This window comes from Microcebus murinus, chromosome 11 (assembly GCF_040939455.1).
Source record: "Microcebus murinus isolate Inina chromosome 11, M.murinus_Inina_mat1.0, whole genome shotgun sequence".
In the NCBI taxonomy this organism is placed as follows: Eukaryota; Metazoa; Chordata; class Mammalia; order Primates; family Cheirogaleidae; genus Microcebus; species Microcebus murinus.
The window spans coordinates 42,129,868-42,149,877 of record NC_134114.1 but is presented as its reverse complement, the minus strand read 5'-3'; the positions used below and the strand labels follow the sequence as shown (position 1 = coordinate 42,149,877).

General features: G+C 37.2%; 1 protein-coding gene across 6 annotated transcripts in view; it reads left to right on the top strand.

The window, feature by feature from the left end:
- The window catches only part of PDE4D (phosphodiesterase 4D), a 1,055,987-nt gene that overhangs the window by 902,861 nt on the left and 133,116 nt on the right, over positions 1-20,010 (top strand). The gene's annotated exons all lie outside the window — the stretch shown is intronic.

Sequence of the window (20,010 nt, the reverse complement as noted above, 5' to 3'; positions counted from 1 at the left end):
ATATTTCTGAAGGAAAGAAAAATACCAAGGTTGCATTTTACCATCCTGTTACATTTTAGTTAAATTCAAAGGAACATAACTTTTCAAAGAGAAAATACTCTCTATTTCTCTCTTTCTAGCCTTAAGTGTTTCTGAACATGTTATCTTAGGTTATAATTGAACCGACTCTGTGGAACTTAATGAATGTTTGTCTCAAAGGCCCATTGTTCTGCTGATTGTATCATTTACTGTTTGTTAATAAGGTGGTAATGTGGCCTTAAGAGCTTCCACTGCTGGGGGAATCCAAGGAATCAGAGATAAATAGAATTGATGTCAAGTATTAATAATTCTTCTCTCTCTCTCATTCTTTTACTCTAGTTGCTTCATCTTTTTTCTAAATCTTGTAGTCTTAGCTCCAATTCCCTAGAAATAGCCTACAGGCTAGCACTTTATGAGGGAGGTAGAGTCATGCAAATCCCAGGAAAGTGAATGTGGAGTGGGGTGAGAGAGAGGACCAGCAGTAGGGAAGAAGAGAAATAAAATGCAAGGTAATGCATTGCCAGGCATTTTACAGCTTTGCAAAAACACTGGTTGTTAAGTGATGAGAGAAGTTTCCTGTGAGGCTATACAGAACCATTGTGTCTTCGAACATTCCATGTGGGGGAGAAAGGGTGAGCAGTTTTTCTGCCCACATACCTTTTGTCTCTCATTGGCCAAAGTTTGCTCCTCAGGATCTTCTACTTGCTCAACCCTCCCAGAAGTCCCGGGGGAATCCGTGGCATCTATGTACCTCACAGGCAGCTCAGTGGTTCTTGGCAAGTCAGAAGCCATCACCCAGGCCAGTCCCTCCAGGACAGGCAGGCAGAAAAGGTGAGGCAATTTCCATGATAACCAGCTCTTTCCTGGGGCTGCTGTGTATGGCCAGGAAGCTGGGAAAGTTGCTTAAGCCCAAGGCAGAGCTGATCTAGGGAAGCCCTAAGCCAGGCCAAATGCACTCGACTACAGTTTACTGGCAGAATCATACTGGATCAGACCAGAGATTAATTAAATTAAGCCTTTCTAATGTCCTGATATAGTGCACTGTACTTTAGTGCAGTATCTTCTGTTGCTTGAATGCCTGATTTATACCAGGTTTTCTGCCAAATGCTTCGAATAAATTATCTTATTGAATCCTCACAATTCTGTGAACTCCATTTTACAGATGAGAAAACTGAGACTTAAAGAGGCGAAGTAACTTGCCTGTGTTCACAAAGCCAGGAAGTGGCAAAGCTTCAGTTTGAATCCATGTCTTTTAACATCTAACACCACTGGTCTCCTATGCCATAGGATCAGCACCTATTTTACTGTTCCTACTAGAAAAGCATGAATTCTAGCTATGAGTAGTAGTGAGGAAGGAGTTCTTTTCTGTTTCATGTTTATACCAAAATATCTACCTTTTTCTTTTTCTGTTTCATGCACATGACAAGATTTTCAGAGATCATGTGTGTGTCTGAGTGTGTATATATATAGAGAGAGAGACACTCACAGAAATCTTTGAGATGAGTTTTTCAATTCCCCAAATCATAAGAGAATGGAAAAACAGAGTTGAATGAGCATAATGTATTCTTTGACATATACCAATCGTAATACTAATTTTAGAAAAACAAATAAAGAAATTTATGGTGAAATGGGATGATCTTCGTTTAGCAGAACAAAGTTGATTTGTTACCATTGTCAAATCAGGATGAACACATTTAACAACATGATAATTTCTACAGCTTGTGGGTTTTGACTAACAAGGACATTTCTAGTATATCATATTGACCATCAGGTTAATAATACTCCTAAGAAGAGCTGAAAATGAATGCCATTTCCCACAATCAAGTGGAAATGTTAATATTATCAACATGTCCTAGATACCATGAAGTCCATGCCTGTATATGTAACTGGAAAAGCAATAGGAGCTTTTCTTTAAAGGAAGATTAAGCTAGTTTTATTTTCATGTGTTCATTAATTGCAGGCTTCCTTTATATTAGCTATTTTTAAAAAACTATACCTGAAAATGTACTGTAATGGAAGATGGAATTTGAAATATTATTATACTATTGAATAAGGTCCACTGAGTAATTTGAGATTTAATATTGTTGATTGTAATTTTCACATGTATTCATAATATAAAGGTTATTTAGGTCAGCACTTCCCATACTTTTTCCCTTCATGGCACACATCAATAATTATATTTCTAGTAAAACTATATTAAATAAAGGATGTGGCTTGTGTTCAATGTCCCACCCACTTGCTACAAGAGCTGAGAGAAATCAGTATTTTGGCTCAGCTATAATCCCCACTCATTGGCGCACCATTGGGGAGTCCTATGTGTGCAACTGAAACCTAGTTACTTTTACCTTTAAAGGTTATACCTTATGTTATCCCAGTAAATGGTGGGTGACTGTACCAGGCCCATTATTATAATGTATATGATTAAAATTTTTAAATCTCTTAGAGTAAAATAAACTATATATTAGCTTTGTGATATACAGAATTGCACATCAATAATAATAAAGTTAGGAAATGGCACAGTGTGGGAAGTATCAGAAAAATCAAAAATAAGGATGGGAAGTAAAAGAAGGAAAGATTGTAAATTGGAGCCACATCCGATTAGAAACTAAAACATGCGTCCTAAAAACCCTCAAGTCTGGGATCTGATGGGAAAATTCTGCAAAGTCAGTGGTTCCCAGACTTTGGAATTTCAAAATAAAAAATTGTGGGGCCCAACAAAGGATTACCAACTCTTCATTTTTACCAAATAAAGCTATTTTCAACAGAACTACTACCAGATACTAGAACCATGATTCCATATTAGGACTTTTATGTCCTACATGCTATCCACATTTAATATCACAAAACAATAAGGACACAAACAGCAATCATCCCCCATAGGGGGATGTAGAAATTGCTCATTAATATGTATATATAAGCATGTTACATTGGCCTTATTTGTATTTCTTTAAATTTCCCTAAGGCCCAGTAAAACTTTGTTTGAAACACCACATACCTATGGTGTTTGGGAACGACCACAATAAAGTCATTTCTGAGGACAGAATTATTTCATATACTTTCAAAATAACTTCTAGTGCAAACCATAGCAACTATTGAACATAACAACCTAACTTTATATAACTTTTTTTTATTGGCCAACTACTTGTGTCCCAGGTGCTAGGCTAAGGAATTGGGGACGACACATAGGTGAACAATATAGTCACAATTCCTACCTTACACTCTAGTAGGGCAAAGAAAAATTAAAGAAAATATATTATTGAAATGCCTTAAGCACCATGAATGCAAAGTACAAGTTGCTGTGAGAGCATGTAACCAAATCAGAAATCAGCATTAAACTGAGACCTGAGAGGACTTCCCTGTGCCTTTTGTATATTTAAGGCATCTGTGTATATTTTTAAAAGGGACCATCTCTGGGCAGACAGATTCCAAAGGGCTGTCCCCCTGGCAGGATGAATTAGAAAATGGTGCCCTTTTCTCAAGTTGAAACAATCCTGACTGCTCAGGGCACAGTTAGGTGAATGGAGCATCACTAATGAATGGTTTTAAGGAAGGCAACGACATGATCAACTTTGCATTTTAACTTTACTTGGTAGTTTAGAGTCATTAGATATGACTAAAACCTTTCTTTCCATTTGCTTGAATGAAGCAGAAGGGATGTCAAACATTTAAAGTTGACTGAGATACTGACTGGGTGCAAAATCTTCATTACGTAGGAAAGGCTAGACAAGGCTGGACGATTACATTAGAAACAAGAACTGTTTTTCGGCCGGGCGCTGTGGCTCACGCCTGTAATCCTAGCTCTTGGGAGGCCGAGGCGGGCGGATTGCTCAAGGTCAGGAGTTCGAAACCAGCCTGAGCAAGAGCGAGACCCCGTCTCTACTATAAAATAGAAAGAAATTAATTGGCCAACTGATATATATATATAAAAAATTAGCCGGGCATGGTGGCGCATGCCTGTAGTCCCAGCTACCCGGGAGGCTGAGGCAGAAGGATCACTCGAGCCCAGGAGTTTGAGGTTGCTGTGAGCTAGGCTGACGCCACGGCACTCTCTCTAGCCTGGGCAACAAAGCGAGACTCTGTCTCAAAAAAAAAAAAAAAAGAACTGTTTTTCTCCATTGCCCTAGGCAGAATTGATTGGTTTAGGGCTAAATCACCACCATGAATACCCTCTGCTGAATCACACACGCTTTTGACATCTGGGCTTCCCTGATTCATATCCAACCTAGAACTTACGCAGACCACTCCAGTTTCACTTATGAAATCTGCGATGAGCCAACTTAAACAGGCAGGGCTGTCATTTGTTTCTGAGTTAAAATGCTATTACTATTTTATTTATATTGTTATTGATTTCTGCCAACGGGAAAGGACTTTAATTTTGATAAATTTTGTTATTAATGAAATAAACTCAATTGTGTGATAACGTAGTATTGAGTAAAAATGTACTTTATGAAACCCTGTGGTTTATCTCACAAATGGACAACTACGCTTTCCCAAACCCTGTGCCATTAATGTGGTTCTGCCTTCCAGTTTAAGGAATTGATTCGGCTTTTTATCTCAGTGTATACAAAGCTATTTATCACCTAGATGAATATTGACAGTTAGTCCTAGGGAGAAGAGACAGTTTTTAAGAGCACGATTAGGTTTTGTAGCTATTTGACATCCAATTGTAATCAGATACTCAGTGCAAAATGCATTCCATTAACATTTTATGGAAATTCATAATGCAGGCTGATGCTCAATATATTTGGTTCAGATAATTAGTTTTTCACTGGAAAAATTATTTAAATAAACATTGCTCTTCCAATTTTAGTGGCACTGAGGATCTAACTCTGGTTGCAAGGAGGGAAATGCTATCTGTCCTTTCTTTGTTCTACTTTAGTTTTTACCAATTTTATGATTCTCCCCACTTATTTTTATAAAAATCATCATTAATGTCATTATCCCTTAAACATTATGATGGAAGTTTAGACATCATAGACATCACCTCTAACCCTTTCAATAACACTGCAAGGTAGGGGTCATTATTCCTATTTTGCAGATAAGGAAACTGAGGCTCTGAGAAGTTAAGAAATATCCTAAAATTATATGGTAGCAAGTGGTTAAGCCAGGTTTCCAGCTCAGGTCTGTCTGATGCTAAAGCCAGGGTCTCTTAACTCTGCCCTACCTCTTCTCCATTCTGGATCAGAATGTGAAGCACATCTGTCAGAATGAGAGTAGCAAAAGGTGACATATAGAAGCAGCCATAGTTCTCTGAAGAGAAAGCAAAACTACAAGTAGGTCGGGAGTAAAGTAACTATGAAGATCACATTACTATATTTGTGATTGCACATTAAGTCAATGGCTAGACTTAGGGAGCAAATAAATTACAGTAGTAAACAATGTTACAAAGCATGGTGGAAACTACATAGCAACTGAGGCAGAATGATGATTGGGGCCCAGGAAGCTTATATATTTGGAGCCCATGTAAATCTTTGCCATTTCTTCCCCAAGCCCATCATCATTTTTTAAAAAATCACCTAAATTTCAGGTATTCCAACATGTATTATTTTGTTCCATTCTGCTTAATGATCTTTTCACTAATTGTGAAACCCACTGAAAACAAAATAGAAATTTATTAGAACTCTGTTCATCTAAAAATGTCTGAAAAAAATCACTTTAAGAAATCCAGAATTATTGTTCAGATTTAAATGAAAAATGAAAACTTCCTAGGCACTTGTGTTTAAGGCTCAGTCAGTAGGTTTTCAATAATCAGGAGAAAGGGTTTGTAGTGGGAAGAGTATACCATTTAGAAAGAGACAGCTTAAGTTTGTCAGTCCTGCCACTTAATAGTCGTGAGACCTTGAGTAAATCACAAAACAACCTGTGGGCCTCAGTTTTCTCAATTGAAGGTAAAAGCGTTAAACGAAATGTACGCTGATATCCTTTCTATGTTATGAGTCTAAAAAGAAGTTCTAGATGGAACTACATTGTACATTTCTTAATTTGTTAAATAGGCTTCTCTCTAGAACAGTTGCTCCTAATAAGCTTACTATGGGTGGTTTAATAATCTTCAACAGTAATCTTCATCATTATTTGGTGGGTAGATACCAAGATAATGTTTATCTATTTGTGTCAAAGATTGGGCAGATGAAATCTACCTAGACACGACCATTTAGTCATCATACAAAATGACCTTGACTCTTTAAATGTCTTGATTTGAACTATGGACATTTCCCAAATGTTTTGGGGTAGATTTGGGTCATCATAAACTCTGATACAAATGGAGACAGTTTCATCATCACTATAATAGCTGCCCCCAAACTGCAGGGTGGGAAGTGCATAATGGGTGTAGTATCCAGTGACTCCCTTATAAATTTTGGCCTTTGAGATCAGGCCTTTTAAAAAGTCATGGGTGAAGTTTAAAATAAAATGTTTCATTCTCAGTGATACTGTTTTCCTATTCTGCTATTATTATTATTTAGCCATGATTATTTCCCCTCTTCTCCCAACCTCCTATTTTTATCTTTCTTATTAATAAAAAAGGAGGAGAGGGGTGCTTGCTGCAGTCTCAAGTGGATACAGGCTTGATTTGAGGACCTGGGCTCTGGTTATGGCCCAGAGAATAAGCTAGGAGCACTTAAACAAGAGGGTCTTGCCCACTATGTAGGGGGAACTGCCTCATATCAAAGGCTTTAGTAAAACCTTAAGAATGATCAGAAGCAGCATCAACTTTTCTCTAACCTTGGCAGAGGGACACACGCATACACAGGGCTCTAGAAGCTGAGACGCAAGAGGAAGCTCTGTGATCCACTTAGCCCTGTCTTCTCCTTCAGGAGGTCCTTGCAGGAGAGGACACTAAGGAGCAAAGTCTGAACAGGCAAGCTGCGGAGAGAAGGCGGCTTTCTTGCTGAGTGCAGAGCTAGTTGGGAGAAGGCAGTCCTTTGCACTTCAGAAATCCAGTCCACGTTTTGCGCGGAGCCCAGACGCTGTGAATAAGAGGAGCCTCTGAGGGCTGGTTTCTGATGTCGCACTCGGCATGATAAGAATGCCATTGACGTCAGCACAGTCATCATCTGGGAGAATGGCACCCCAGCTCTTGAAACCACACCAAGCAATTGCAGTGCCTTTGAAAATTAAAAGCCGGTGCGGGCGGGCGGGTAGGGGGTGGGGAGGGAAAGAAAGCAAAGAGGGACGCTGAGGCTCCAGCTGCACTTTTCTTTCTTTTTGTACGTTTCCTGTATTTTAACAAGACAGGCACACCGCGCTCCTGTGCACACGCTCGCTCGGGCGCACACCGCCGCGAGCTCTTTAGCCTAGACCCAGGGAGGTGGGGGGAGAAGAAAGAAAGTAAGAAAGAATTTGATTTTGTTAATATTTCTGAATTCAGATGAAACAAAGTGCGCCACCCAGGTGCTGGACAGAGGCCCTGAGCCACATGAGCCACTGAGAATGAAACTGCTGAGCTAAAACTGATATGTTTAAATGTGGTGTTGATGAATAGATCATAAGAGAGGAATTAAACACTTCAAAGGAGCTGCTGCAGAGCAACGATCACCCCTCCCCCGTCCCTCTGTGTGTGCGCGTCTCTCTCTCTCTCTCTCTCACACACACACACACACACACACACACACACACACACACACACACACATATTACCGTAGTCGCTTGAGTGTTTGTGTCTCTGCCTGAGAAAATGACAAAGTTGTGGGTTTGGGAAGGGCACGCTGCAGGCATCTTGAGATTTCAGCTTTCAGAGGCAGCTCCAAGAACATCACCTCCAGCTGTAATTCAAAAGTTACCTAACTGAAAAATGCCTTGGAGGTTATGAAGTCTTTGAAAACAATTCTTTAGTGTAAATTGTCCCCATTTTCAAATTCCACAATTCATCTAATCCTTTCACTGTCTGTCCCATTCAATTGTTCCAGCAGAGCCACCTTCACTGCTCGCACCCCACCCCCAGCAACATGAAAACTGCATAGGATAGATTTGATGATATCAGCTGCATAATATGCTTTATTTTACAGCATTGATTGGCAGCTTTCCAAGTCCATAAAATCTTTAGCTGATCTGATTTTAATATCCATTTCCTTCAGTTATACCAGAAAGAATGATTTCTGAGTTGTAAAAATGTTAGCAAGGAAACAAAAGAACATATGCACATAAAGCAATATCTGGCAGGAAACGTGGATTTAATAAATTGCATTATGTGAAACTCCTATTGCAAATGGGCTGGTACTAGCAGCCACAGGAAAGGGATGTATAGCAAGGGTTCTCTTGTTCTCAAAGACCTGTTTCTTTTTGAAAAGAAAGACGGCACTAAACAGCATTCCTTTCAAATACACAAAAAGCAGTTGAGGTAGAACCCACCCCACCCTCCCACTTGTCCTTAAAAAATAGTAAAGGTTGCATTAAAATGGGCTTCCTCTGGTGGAGTAAATAACGGGAGAAATTTTGCAAAGCACATTTACTATGCACATTTAACTTGTCTTGCTTGGTGTAATAATGGAAAGAAAAGATTGCTAATTGGCCACATGGGAATTTGGATTGTACTCTCTGAAAGAATACAGGTAAATCTGCGACTTGGCTCATATTGGCTATTTTTTGTTTTGTTTTCATTTTTGTTTTGTCTGAGGTTTATAAATGGAATCTTTTCTTCCTTTCTTCTTTCCTCCCTTCCTCCCTTTCTTTCTTCCTTGCTTTCTTCTTTTTTTCTTCTTCTTCTTCTAACTGTACTCAAAAAAAGAAAGGATTCTGAAAATCAGCCCCAGGATCTGATAGGGTCCTGGGTTGTTCATCGGAGTACCAGAGCCCCAGAGCCCCCTGCACTCAAGCATATGAGCATGAGTGTGTGGGGGTATATTTTGGGAATGAGTAAGCTTGGCCAGAGACTTTGCAGGCTCCTGGCCCCCCATGAGGTTAAAAAGCACTGACTTTGATGTTAATACTGTTAAGACAACATAGACCAACTGTTTTGATTCCATTCACTTTTCTGCTATGTACCTTATTGCAAGTTTTCTGACCTGTCTTCCTGACTTGTTCCTGTCACTTATATCTGTCACTCCCCCACCTCTCCCTTCTATGATTCTAATTATTCTCCATCCAGATCATTTCTTACAGTGAAAAATTAATGAAAGACTTTCTTGATTCTTCCTAGCTACACATTCCTTTTGTCTCCCAAGATATCCCTTTGTTGTGCCTGGAACACTCCCAGGCCACAGTTGATTGATCATCCCCAGGTGATGTTTAGGCGCCCTGTGCACCAGCATCCTAGCCCAGAAGTCCCCAGAGCCTGGATGTGTTTTGGAGAGCAGGCTCAGGTTCACTGAACACTAATTTGCATCAGGAAGTGCTAGTAAGCCTGATGAGGGATGGGAATTAGCAATAAGGTTGGCAGTCAACTGATAGAGGAAGCTTAAGGAAGGGGATCATTTAGAAAAGGAAAAAGAATTTAATCCTTTTCAGGTGTGCTAATTTCTTTTCTGAACAGAATTACCATGGACCTTGAGTATTTGAGACTTTTTAAAGTCTATCTTTTCTCTAAGGTCTGGCCTCACTTCCCAGAGAGGAGGCAAGGATAAGTGCAGTGAATTTGATTATGGATACCAGTCTAACCCTAAGTTAATGAGCCATGGAAACAAAACAGCTCAATCTCCTCTAACTGCTGCAATCCAACACTAGAAGCATTGAGAGCAGAGTGGCTTTGGTTACACAAATTTGTAATACAGGCCTTGCCTCAGCATTTGGACTCTTTAGCAAGAGATCAGAAATCGCTTAGTTCTTCATGTAGCAGGTATAAATCTTTTAGAATTAATTTGAAAAAAAAAAATTACCTGTAAAGCAAAAGGTTTTAAAAAACATATCTACAACCTAGAATTGACAAACTACCTCATTACCATAACTACTGCAGATTTTTTTAAGAAACAAAATAAAACAATAGAGATAAATTTGAAGACCCCATTCCCCACCACCACCATCAGCCTCATTTCCCTTCCTTCCTTTCCAGAAGCTCTGGCATAAATTTTGGAAATAGTCATCCTGTCCACTTTTTCATCTTTTTACTATATATGTTTTTATTCATAAAGAACACATTGTGATTTTTAAAACTCAGTATATTTTAGCTTACATTTTTTTAATTTAAAAGTAAATATTAAGGAGGTACAGATGTTTTTGTTACATGAATGCCTTCTATCATGCTGAAGGTGGGGTTTTTAGTGTGCTCATCACCAGAATAGTGTTCACTGTACCCGGTAGGTAAGTTTTTAACCTTTATCCTCCTCTCATTCTTCTTTTGGCTTATTATTTTTTTTTAATCCAACATTACGTTTATTCGATTTTTTTCTCTTGTCCCATTACACCATATAATCCCCATTAATTGACTGGTGGCAGTAGCTCAAAAATAGCAAAGTAATGGCAATGGGAAGGTTAATAGAATGACCAGTTTAAGAAGGGATCTCAGAGAAGGAGGCTTGTGGGGCTATAAAGTTATCAGGTCAAAATGCAGGGAGGTAGAAGTGAAAGGAGCTTCAGGTCAGCCTGGGCTGAGATAAATGAGGAGCAGAGCTGCAGCTGTAGGAGAAAATAGAGCGTGGTTTACTCAAGTGGAAATTAAACTTGCTTGCAATAAGTTTAGGATGACCTTGAGCACTGCCCACATACTCCTCACTCTATTCTTTAGTGGTCCTTGTGTATAAAATAAAAGCCCAGGATTGCAGAGCCAAAATGCAGCCTCCCTCCATTTACAAACAAGGAAGTGAAGACCTAGAAAGGTGTTGATTTATAGATACCAGTTAGGGCAGAACCAGAAGCTGGATAGGAAACATTGTTTCTCTTTGACTACATTTTCCAAAAGTTGTACCTTTTCAACAGTTTCTGAGGTAATATTTTGATTGACTTGATACATGTAGAAATACTAGGAAGTGGTGTAAAGACAAGACCATGTTTATTAAACAATGCTGGCTTCTCTACATTGTACAGATGAGAAAACTGACGCTCAGGGAATTTAAGCAACTGCCCAAAGTCATGTAGCTTATGAGCAGTAGAGCCAAGATGTAGACCCAAGTCTTTTTCACTTTCACAGACATGTTTTTAACCACTGTGCTATGCTGTGCTGTCTTTGATGACATCAAAATACCAATTCCAATACCTGTGACTTCTCCAGTCGATTGCACCAAAGGAAACATCTGCTGGCTTTGGGAAATGAGAATCTGAAAAATTGACAAAGACTAAAAACATCAAAACCACAAAAAAGCAAAATAAAGAATGACATTATTAAAATCCTAAGATGGGAGGCTGATTCTAATTTTATAATGCTCTTTGACCTCAATATTCTCAATTTCAATTCTCAATTATTTAACTTAAATGATTATTTAGATAGAAGAATTTTATTTTTTCAAAAACTGTTTCTAAATGAAGGCTTCCCACACACTAAAGTTAAAAGTGGTCTTGATGGGAAAAACCACTTAATGGGTAAGGGCTTTTTATTTTGGAATGATGAGAATGTTTGGAACTCGATAGAGGTGATGGTTGCACAACTTTGTAAATATACTAAATGCTACTGAAGTGTTGACTTTAAAACTTAAATTTTTTTGTCATGTGAGTTTTACTTCAATAAATTATTTTTAATTGATATAAAATATTTGTACATATTTATAGAGTACATGTGATACTTTGGTACATGCATAAAATGTGTAATGGTCAAGTCAGGGTATTTGGGATATCCATCTCACCTTTAATATTTATGATTTCTAGTGTTGTGAACATTTCAAGTCCTCTCTTGTAGTTATTTTGAAATATACAATATGTTGTTGTTAACTATAGTCAACCTACTCTGCTATCAAACATGAGAACTTATTCCTTCTATCTAACTGTATGTCTGTACCCATTAACCAACCTCTCTTTATCCCTTCTTCTCCCACCCACATACTCGTCAAGTCTCTGTTATCTACTCTATATCTTCATGAGATCCACTTTTTTAGCTCCCACATATGAGTGAGAACATGTGATATTTGTCTTTTTGTGCCTGGCTAATATCACTTAACATAATGACCTCCGGTTCCATCCATGTTGCTGCAAATAACAGATTTCATTCTTTTTTTTATAGCTGAATAGTATTTCGTTGTATACGTCTACCATATTTTCTTTATCCATTCTTCAACTGATAGACACTTTGGTTGATTCCATATCTGGGCTATTGTGAATAATGCTGCTTATTGCATGATGTGCAGGTATCCCTTTGATATAGTTGTTTCCTTTCCTTTGGATAAATACCTAGTAGTGGGATTGCTAGATCATGTGATAGTTCTATTTTTAGTTTTTTGAGAAATCTCCATACTGTTTTACATAGTAGTTGTACTAATTTACATTCTCACCAACAGTGCTAAAGAGTTCTCTTTCCTCTTTATCCTTCCTAACATTAGTTTTGTTTTGTTTGTTGTCTTTTAAATAATAGCCATTCTAACTGGAGTAAGATAAAGATAATATCTTATTATGGTTTTGATTTGCATTTCTCTGATGATTAGTGATGTTGAGCATTTTTTCATATCCCTGTTGGCCATTTGTATGTCTACTTTTGAGAAATGTCTATTTATGTCCTTTGCCCACTTTTAAAAGAAATTATTTGCTTTTTTACTGTTGAGTTGTTTAAGTTCTTTATATATTATGGGTATTAGTCCCCTGTCAAATGAATAGTTTATAGATATTTTCTTCCATTCAACAAGTTGTCTCTGCTCTCTGTTGATTGTTTTCTTTGCTATGAAGATTTTTAGCTTAATATAGTCCCATTTGTCTATGTTTTATTGTTGTTGCCTATGCTTTTGAAGTCTTAGCCATAAAATCTTTGACCAGACTAATGTCCTAAAGTGTTTCCCCTATTTTTTCTTCTAGTACTTTTATAGTTTTGGGTTCTATGTTTAAGTCTTTAATCCATCTTGAGTTGATTTTTGTGTGTGATGTGATATCGGAGTCCAGTTTCATTCTTCTGTATGTGGAGATCCAATTTTCCCAGCACCATTTGTTGAAGAGTGTCCTTTCCCCAATGTATAATATGTTCATGGCACCTTTGTTGAAAATCAGTTGACTGTTAAGTGCATGAATTTATTTCTGGGTTCTCTATTCGATTTCATTGGCCTATGTGTCTGCTTTTATATCAGTGACATGCTGTTATGGTTACTATAGTCTTGTAATATATTTTGAAGTCAGATAGTGTGATGTCTCCAGCTTTTTTTCTTTTTGCTCAAGATTGCTTTGGCTATTTGTGCTTCTTTTGGGTTCCATATAAATTTTAAGATATTTTTTTCATATTTGGAAAATAACATTGGTCTTTTGATAGGGATTGCATGAAATCTATAGAGTGCTTTGACTAGTACAATAATTTAAAAAAAAAAAAAAGAGAGAGAGAAGGGGAGGGAAAATTGGCACTAAGAACATCAGAGTAGAGATTTACCAATTAAAGTGGTTTTGGTAACCATAAAGCTGCAATGTTCTTGAGAGCTTGCATTGTGTCTTATTGATATTGGAATTGCTGATATTCAAAGTGCCTGGCACATAGATCTGATTCACATGTGTTTGATCAATGAATGAATGGATGATTCTGACTACGTCGTGGTGAAGTACACTTCCTGGAGCTACCACTTGGCTATATATTGTGAGATAGATTAAAGGAAGGTAGGACACAACCTTGAACAAAATGAAAGTTACCTTCAGCTTTTTTTAAGTGAGTTGGTGAAAGAATAATTAATATTTTTCAGATTTTATAATGTTGTTTGCTTTGATTTCAGTTTACATTTTCCCCATCAGCCTCTGTGGGACTTTAGTTTACATGTAGGATTTTCATTTTTCCTGCTTTTGTGTCCATCCCTTCATATCTATTTCTCAGAATATGAACAGTTGGAAAGGTAGTGAAATTGAAATAAATCATAGCATGTTTCCTTTGCTAGAGAATTAATTCCCACTTGAAACATGATTGAATGGCTAATGTTAAGACATATAACAGAGTCAATAATTGAAAAATATGTTAATAAAATTAAAGTCACTATATTTTAAACTTTATTATAGTCTTCTATTTTCTTTGTCATATTAGCACCATTGGAAAAACACCAATTAAAGGTGGCATGGAAAAAGTAATGACAATTTGGAGTTTTATAAACAATGAAAAAATCAGTTTTCATGAAATTTATCTATATACGTTGCTCTCATATGAGAAACTTTTTTTGCCTGGACTCAGTAAATAATTATTTCAATTCCTCAAATAAATATACAGAGCTCCATATGTTGGTAGCCCATATGTGCTATATAGAGTGCATTATGTTCCTCTCCTCTTTTGATATTTAAAATTAATTAGAATTTTTAAAAAATGCATTTTATTTTTATTTTGCTTGACCATCATTAGAAGGATATCTAGATCTGTAAACCAAAAAATAAGATTTGGGCAATTTTGAGAGAATTCATACTTTCGTGACTACAATAATATTATATTTTGAACCTAAAGGAGAAGGAAGGAAGGAAGTTTGAATTAAGAGTTTTGAAATATTACCCCCTCATTTGGTGCTCAGAAAAGAGTTTTTATTTTATTTCATCCTCCCTACCCAAGTTTATACAATTCTTTCATGCCTTACTTCACTTTTATATCTTTCTCCCTTCTTTCTTGATTGTTCACTCCTCCAAGTCCTATGATCTAATTTTCATTTGTATGGCATTAAGCATGGAAAAATAGAACAGTGAAGATTTTCCAGGGATAAACTAGGTTTTGCTTGAATTGTGGTGCATCTACCATTGGTCCTGAACAAGGGGAGAAAGAGGACAGATGCATGTGAGCAAGAAAAGACATCTAAACTGGAAAGACTGGCCCATTATCCTGAAGATGCAGTGAGGTCAGGCACACTGGAAGGAGCCTAGGAAGAATGCAATGCTTAAAGTACTCATGGAGTTATGAATAAACTCTCTCCTCTGAAATTTATGCCCTGATGGTTGCTTTGTAGATGAACCAGTATAGCAAAGTTACTGAGGCCTATTTCTTAGAGTAGTGAATGCTGTGAACAAGTGCCAGAGCAGACCTAGATTGTGTAAATTGCTCTATTCATTTATCTGACTTATTCTATTTACTATCAACAAATATTTATTAGAGCACCTTCTGTATGCTGGGTCACTACAGACCTGGGATAAAGAGGTAGAAAATGTCAGACTTAATATTAAAGCAGTTTTCTGTGTAATGGATACATAGATAAACCAACAGGCAAAATACAATGTACGTAAGTGGAGGCTTGCTAAAGCCACAAGGCCACTCAGTAGAGGGAGGCATCCAATAAGCTTGGGCCAGCCAAGGCAGGTAAGTGGCCTTTGGAAAGTTACATAGGTAAGAAATACCTGATATGTTTGAGGAATAACTCTAAAGTTCAATAAGGCTAGAAGTTAAAGGAAATTGGGGAGCCCTAGAAACTCAGGCTAGAAAGGTAGAGAAGGATTTGCTTTTTATTAATACTATATACTGTGCTGGGAACCATGAAGAATATAAAACATAGAGGAGATATAGCTAGCTATTATGAGCTTATAATTTAATTTGTGTACATGGATACACGTCTGCATTGGAATTTCTTTCCTTGAGAAGTCGTTGATTACTTCGTCCTGGAAGCATTTAAGTTTACTGGAAATCTATAGTAGGGAGTTGACAGATTGTTTTATGTGTTGTTTGAATAGTTGGGTTAGACAGTCTGCTGTGTAGTATGCTGGCAAATCAGTTCTCCTCCTTCTGCCCTTTCCCTCCACCCCCCAAAAACAAAATAAAATAAAAATCCTGATCTGCAGTGCTTGCCTATTGCCATGGTATAAATGCTCCTGCCATGAGCTGATGTCAAGCTACCTATTGTTTACATTTCTTTTGCAGAATTCTTGAACGTTTAACAATTGAGAAGATCCAGTCTAGCAGCAATTCTGCAGTTCTCAATGTCAAATAAATAATAGAATCAGTAAGACATGTAGGTACCATGAAAAAGATGAGATCTTTGAGAGCTAACTTAATCAAAAAATGTTCCATGGATGAAGTAAGGCTTAAGTTGGTACTTATGGATAAGAAATTTAAATAGATAAAGAGGGAACAGCACTCCAAATGTCGTGGGCAAATGTTGAATCATGTATGTGTGCAACAAGTGTGACAATCCTATAGCAGAGGGTCAAGATGAGTGAGGCTAGTTAGAAGAGATTTACGCTGTGAAAGCTCTGGTCAAACTAAGATATTTTGGACTTTAACCTTTAACAGTCATTAATGTTTTTGAACACAGTTGGTATCAATGAAAAAGAAGCCAAATTCTGTATAATAATTTAAAGAGGTTTATTCTGAATCAAATTTTAGGACCATGGTCTGGAGCCACACCCAAGAACCCCTGAGCAATTGAACCCTCTCCGGCTGGGTTACAGTTTGGTTTTATACATTTCAGTGAGACAGGAATTATACGTAAAGTTATAAATCAATACATGAAAGGCATGCATTGGTTTGGCCTGAAAAAGTGGAAATCTCAAAGCAGGGGCTTAGAGGTGATAGGTGGGTTTAAAGACTCTTTGATTTGTAATTGGTCAAAGAAATGAAGCTTTGTCTAAAAGGTTGGAATGTTTTAAGTTAATATAAGAAAGTCTGTTAATCACAGACAAGCCACCATGCCTCATATAAGTGATAAGAATTGAACTGAGCAGCAATCTTGGAATTTTGTAACTCTTATGTTGAGAAATTATGTCCCAGAGTGTAGGGTAAAGCCACTGTAAAGCCAGAAAATAATAGTGGCTAACTGTAGGGAAATTTAGTGGAGATGAAGGATTGGCACATGGAGCCACTGTGTACTATGAAATATTTTTATTGGTATTTAGTCTTGCCATTATTATTGCTAATGATTATATTGAATAATTACCAACCATTGTTAATTACTTAAAACTAGGTGCCGAAAGCAACCTCTCATCTTGCAGAAAGTTATCTTCTTCCTTTGAACTTTTTAAAACCTTATTTGAAACTTGGAAGAGGAGGCCTATGCCAGCAACTCATCAGAAACTCTTCTCTTCTGTTGTCTTTTCTGTCCTGTCCCCCCAACCCCCTCCTTGTTCTGCCTGCCAATCCAGCTTCCCAGTCATTCTCCCCAGTTCTTGCTGGCTGCAGAGTCATCCTTTAAACAGCTCTGGGTGGGTATCTCCTTTCACCAGAATTCCTGCAGGCGTGGAGTACGTGCAGAGCATCTTCCTTTTGACCCTCTTAAAACTCTGAGGGGTGTTTCCCACACACTTGCTTTGTAATTCAATAAGAGGGCACTTGTGGGTTCTTTTTATTGCAGTTATGCTGATTTTTAAAAGCACCAGAGTGAAAAGGAAGGAAAGATAGTAAAGTATACATGTACCTAGATCCTCATCGAGCACGTTTGCACATGTTTTTGCCAAATATTATTTTCAAAACCTGTCTATGCAGGTCTGGGCTGTGAAAATTTGGTAAATCAGGATCAGAAGGCAAAAAAATTGGTTTGTATCCTCATTGTACAATATAAATTCCATATAGTATATATATAGAAAAAAATCCAAAGGATCAGCTTTCTGAAAAATCATTCCTTCTTTGTTTACTCTGATTATACAATGGGGAATTGTATGCTTTAAGCCATTTCAATTTCTTGAATATGCTTGCTCCAAAAAGTATACTCTAATATGTTGAAAATGGATTGCTAATGAAGTTAGATAAATATTCCCGTTTTATTTCCTGCATTGTTACACATTTTTTGGCTATATATTTATTAGTTAGGACTATAGCAAGCATTAATTCACCAACTATCAGAGATAAGAAATGTGTTTCCCAATAATAATAATAATAAATCAGCCACAAGATTGTGGGAATTACACTGTTGGGAATCTAAACAGAACCAAAATCATTGCAAAATTATTTTAAAACTGTTGTTAATTATTTATGTGATTATAGATCATGGCTAACAAAAGACCGTGATAAAATTGTTCAACAAACCCTGTAGGTTTTGTGGAAAAGTAGTAAACCTTAGTAAGTTAGCTCAGAGTGCTCCATCAGCCTTTTCTCTATATACACATGAAGGAAGCAAAAGAGGTCTCTGAGCACTCAAAATAGATGTTCATGACATTCACCCACTAAAGATAATGCAGGTCATTAGCCAGAGAAATGTATATTCACATTTTAGTGATGATTCATACCAGCACGGTCATGTGGTTTTAAGCCTTCCATAATTGGATGAAGCAAATTGGGAAAGACTAGGTAGGAGATTATAGAGTCACAACTGATAGTAGTCAAGTGACAGCTGATAGCCTGAAAACAAAATAAGAAATAGAATATATACCAAATCATCAAAAACAAACAAACAAACAAAAACCCCACAGCTATTTGGGGCCTTTTAGAAAGGGGCAATAAGTTAAATCTGTCTTAGGAAACATTAAGAGATCTCTTTCTGGATAACTGAGTATAATAATTGGTGCTCAAATTGATGACCCTAAGTCATCAAAAAAAAAAAAAAAAGATTAAATTACATTTTGTCCAATCTGTATTGTTCTTCTGTGTAATGTTATGGAAAGATTTATATTTAATGCACTCAAAATAAGAGGTCAAAATACCCCCAAACCTAACCCCCATCCTCTTCAACACCTCCTCCTGGACATTGCTCCATCCATCCCTCCATCAGCCCTTCCCCCTCTTTCTTTGACCCACTCTTTAGGGGCTGCTTCTCCCTCAGACTGGTCTAAGTTCCTAAGAGAAAAAAATTCCTTCCCCCTTTCATCCTGTGTCTCCCTCCACTTATTACCCCATTATCTCTATTGACTTTCTCACCAAAACTTCTAGAAAAAAAATTTTATATTCACCACTTTATTTTTCTCTCTTTATTCCTCAACCCCCTTGAAATCAGCCTGCAGCTTTGCCAAGCACTCTGTTGCAACTGTTCCTGCAATGATTCCCCTGATCTGCTAAGTGCCAAGTAAAGTAGATATTTTTTGGTTCATTTCCTATCAGGGTTCTTTAAGGCAATTGTCAATCTGTCCTTGAAACTCTTTTCTTCCTTGCTTGTCTCCTTCCTAGATTCCTCGTCCTTTGCCCTCCCTTTGACATTGATGTTCTCAGGATCCTACTCTCAGTCTCCAGATTGACGCATGCATTCTTGTTATTTTAACCAACACTTGTATACTGAAAGCCCCTAAATTCACATAGAAATTCATCTTAACCTCTTCTACAATATTTATCAGAAATTCCTACCTGAGTGTCCCACAGGTTTATCAAACTCTTTATATCCAAAACTAAATAAAGTGTTTTCTCTAAATTTGTGCATCCCTATGTATCTCAGTCAGTTGGTGACACAACTCAGTCATGTGAGTGTATCATACATGTTGAGAAAATAAAACAAAGTCACGAAAGGCATTAAAATTTGACAAATCTATCCATGCAGAGATAAGTACCATTAATATTTGCTTTAAAGACTTCCAAGTATTTGCATACTTATATATCTCAAATGGGATCACAACATTTGATCACTTACCATTGTGAATTTTTTTCTATTTAAGAAAAATTCATTAACATTTTCTGCATCAAAGTATACTTCTTCAAAATCATTTTTGTACTTCGTTTTCTATCATTTATATAACTGATAGTATTGAACAATTCTTATCATCTTTGTCAACTTTCTTTTCCTACTTCCTTTTTCCTTGATAAAGAAATGACTTGGTAAAATGAAAAAAAAGGCTCATAACATCAAATATAAAAGTAAACTCTTGGGAAGGGAGAAGTATCATAGTAGCAGTGATAATAGCCTCAATATATCAATAAATAATGCCATTTATCAAGTGCTTATCAGGCGCCATACTCTTTAAGAACTCAGTATGATCCTCACCATAAATCTGTGAGGTTGGCTGCATTATTGTTTTCATTTTTTCGTTGTGGAAACTGAGGCATGGAGGGATTAAATAACTAGGGCAGGGTCACATAAGTAATAAGAAACAGAGCCAGGAGTCAGACTTGTGCAGTCTGTTTCCAAGACCAGCCCCCTA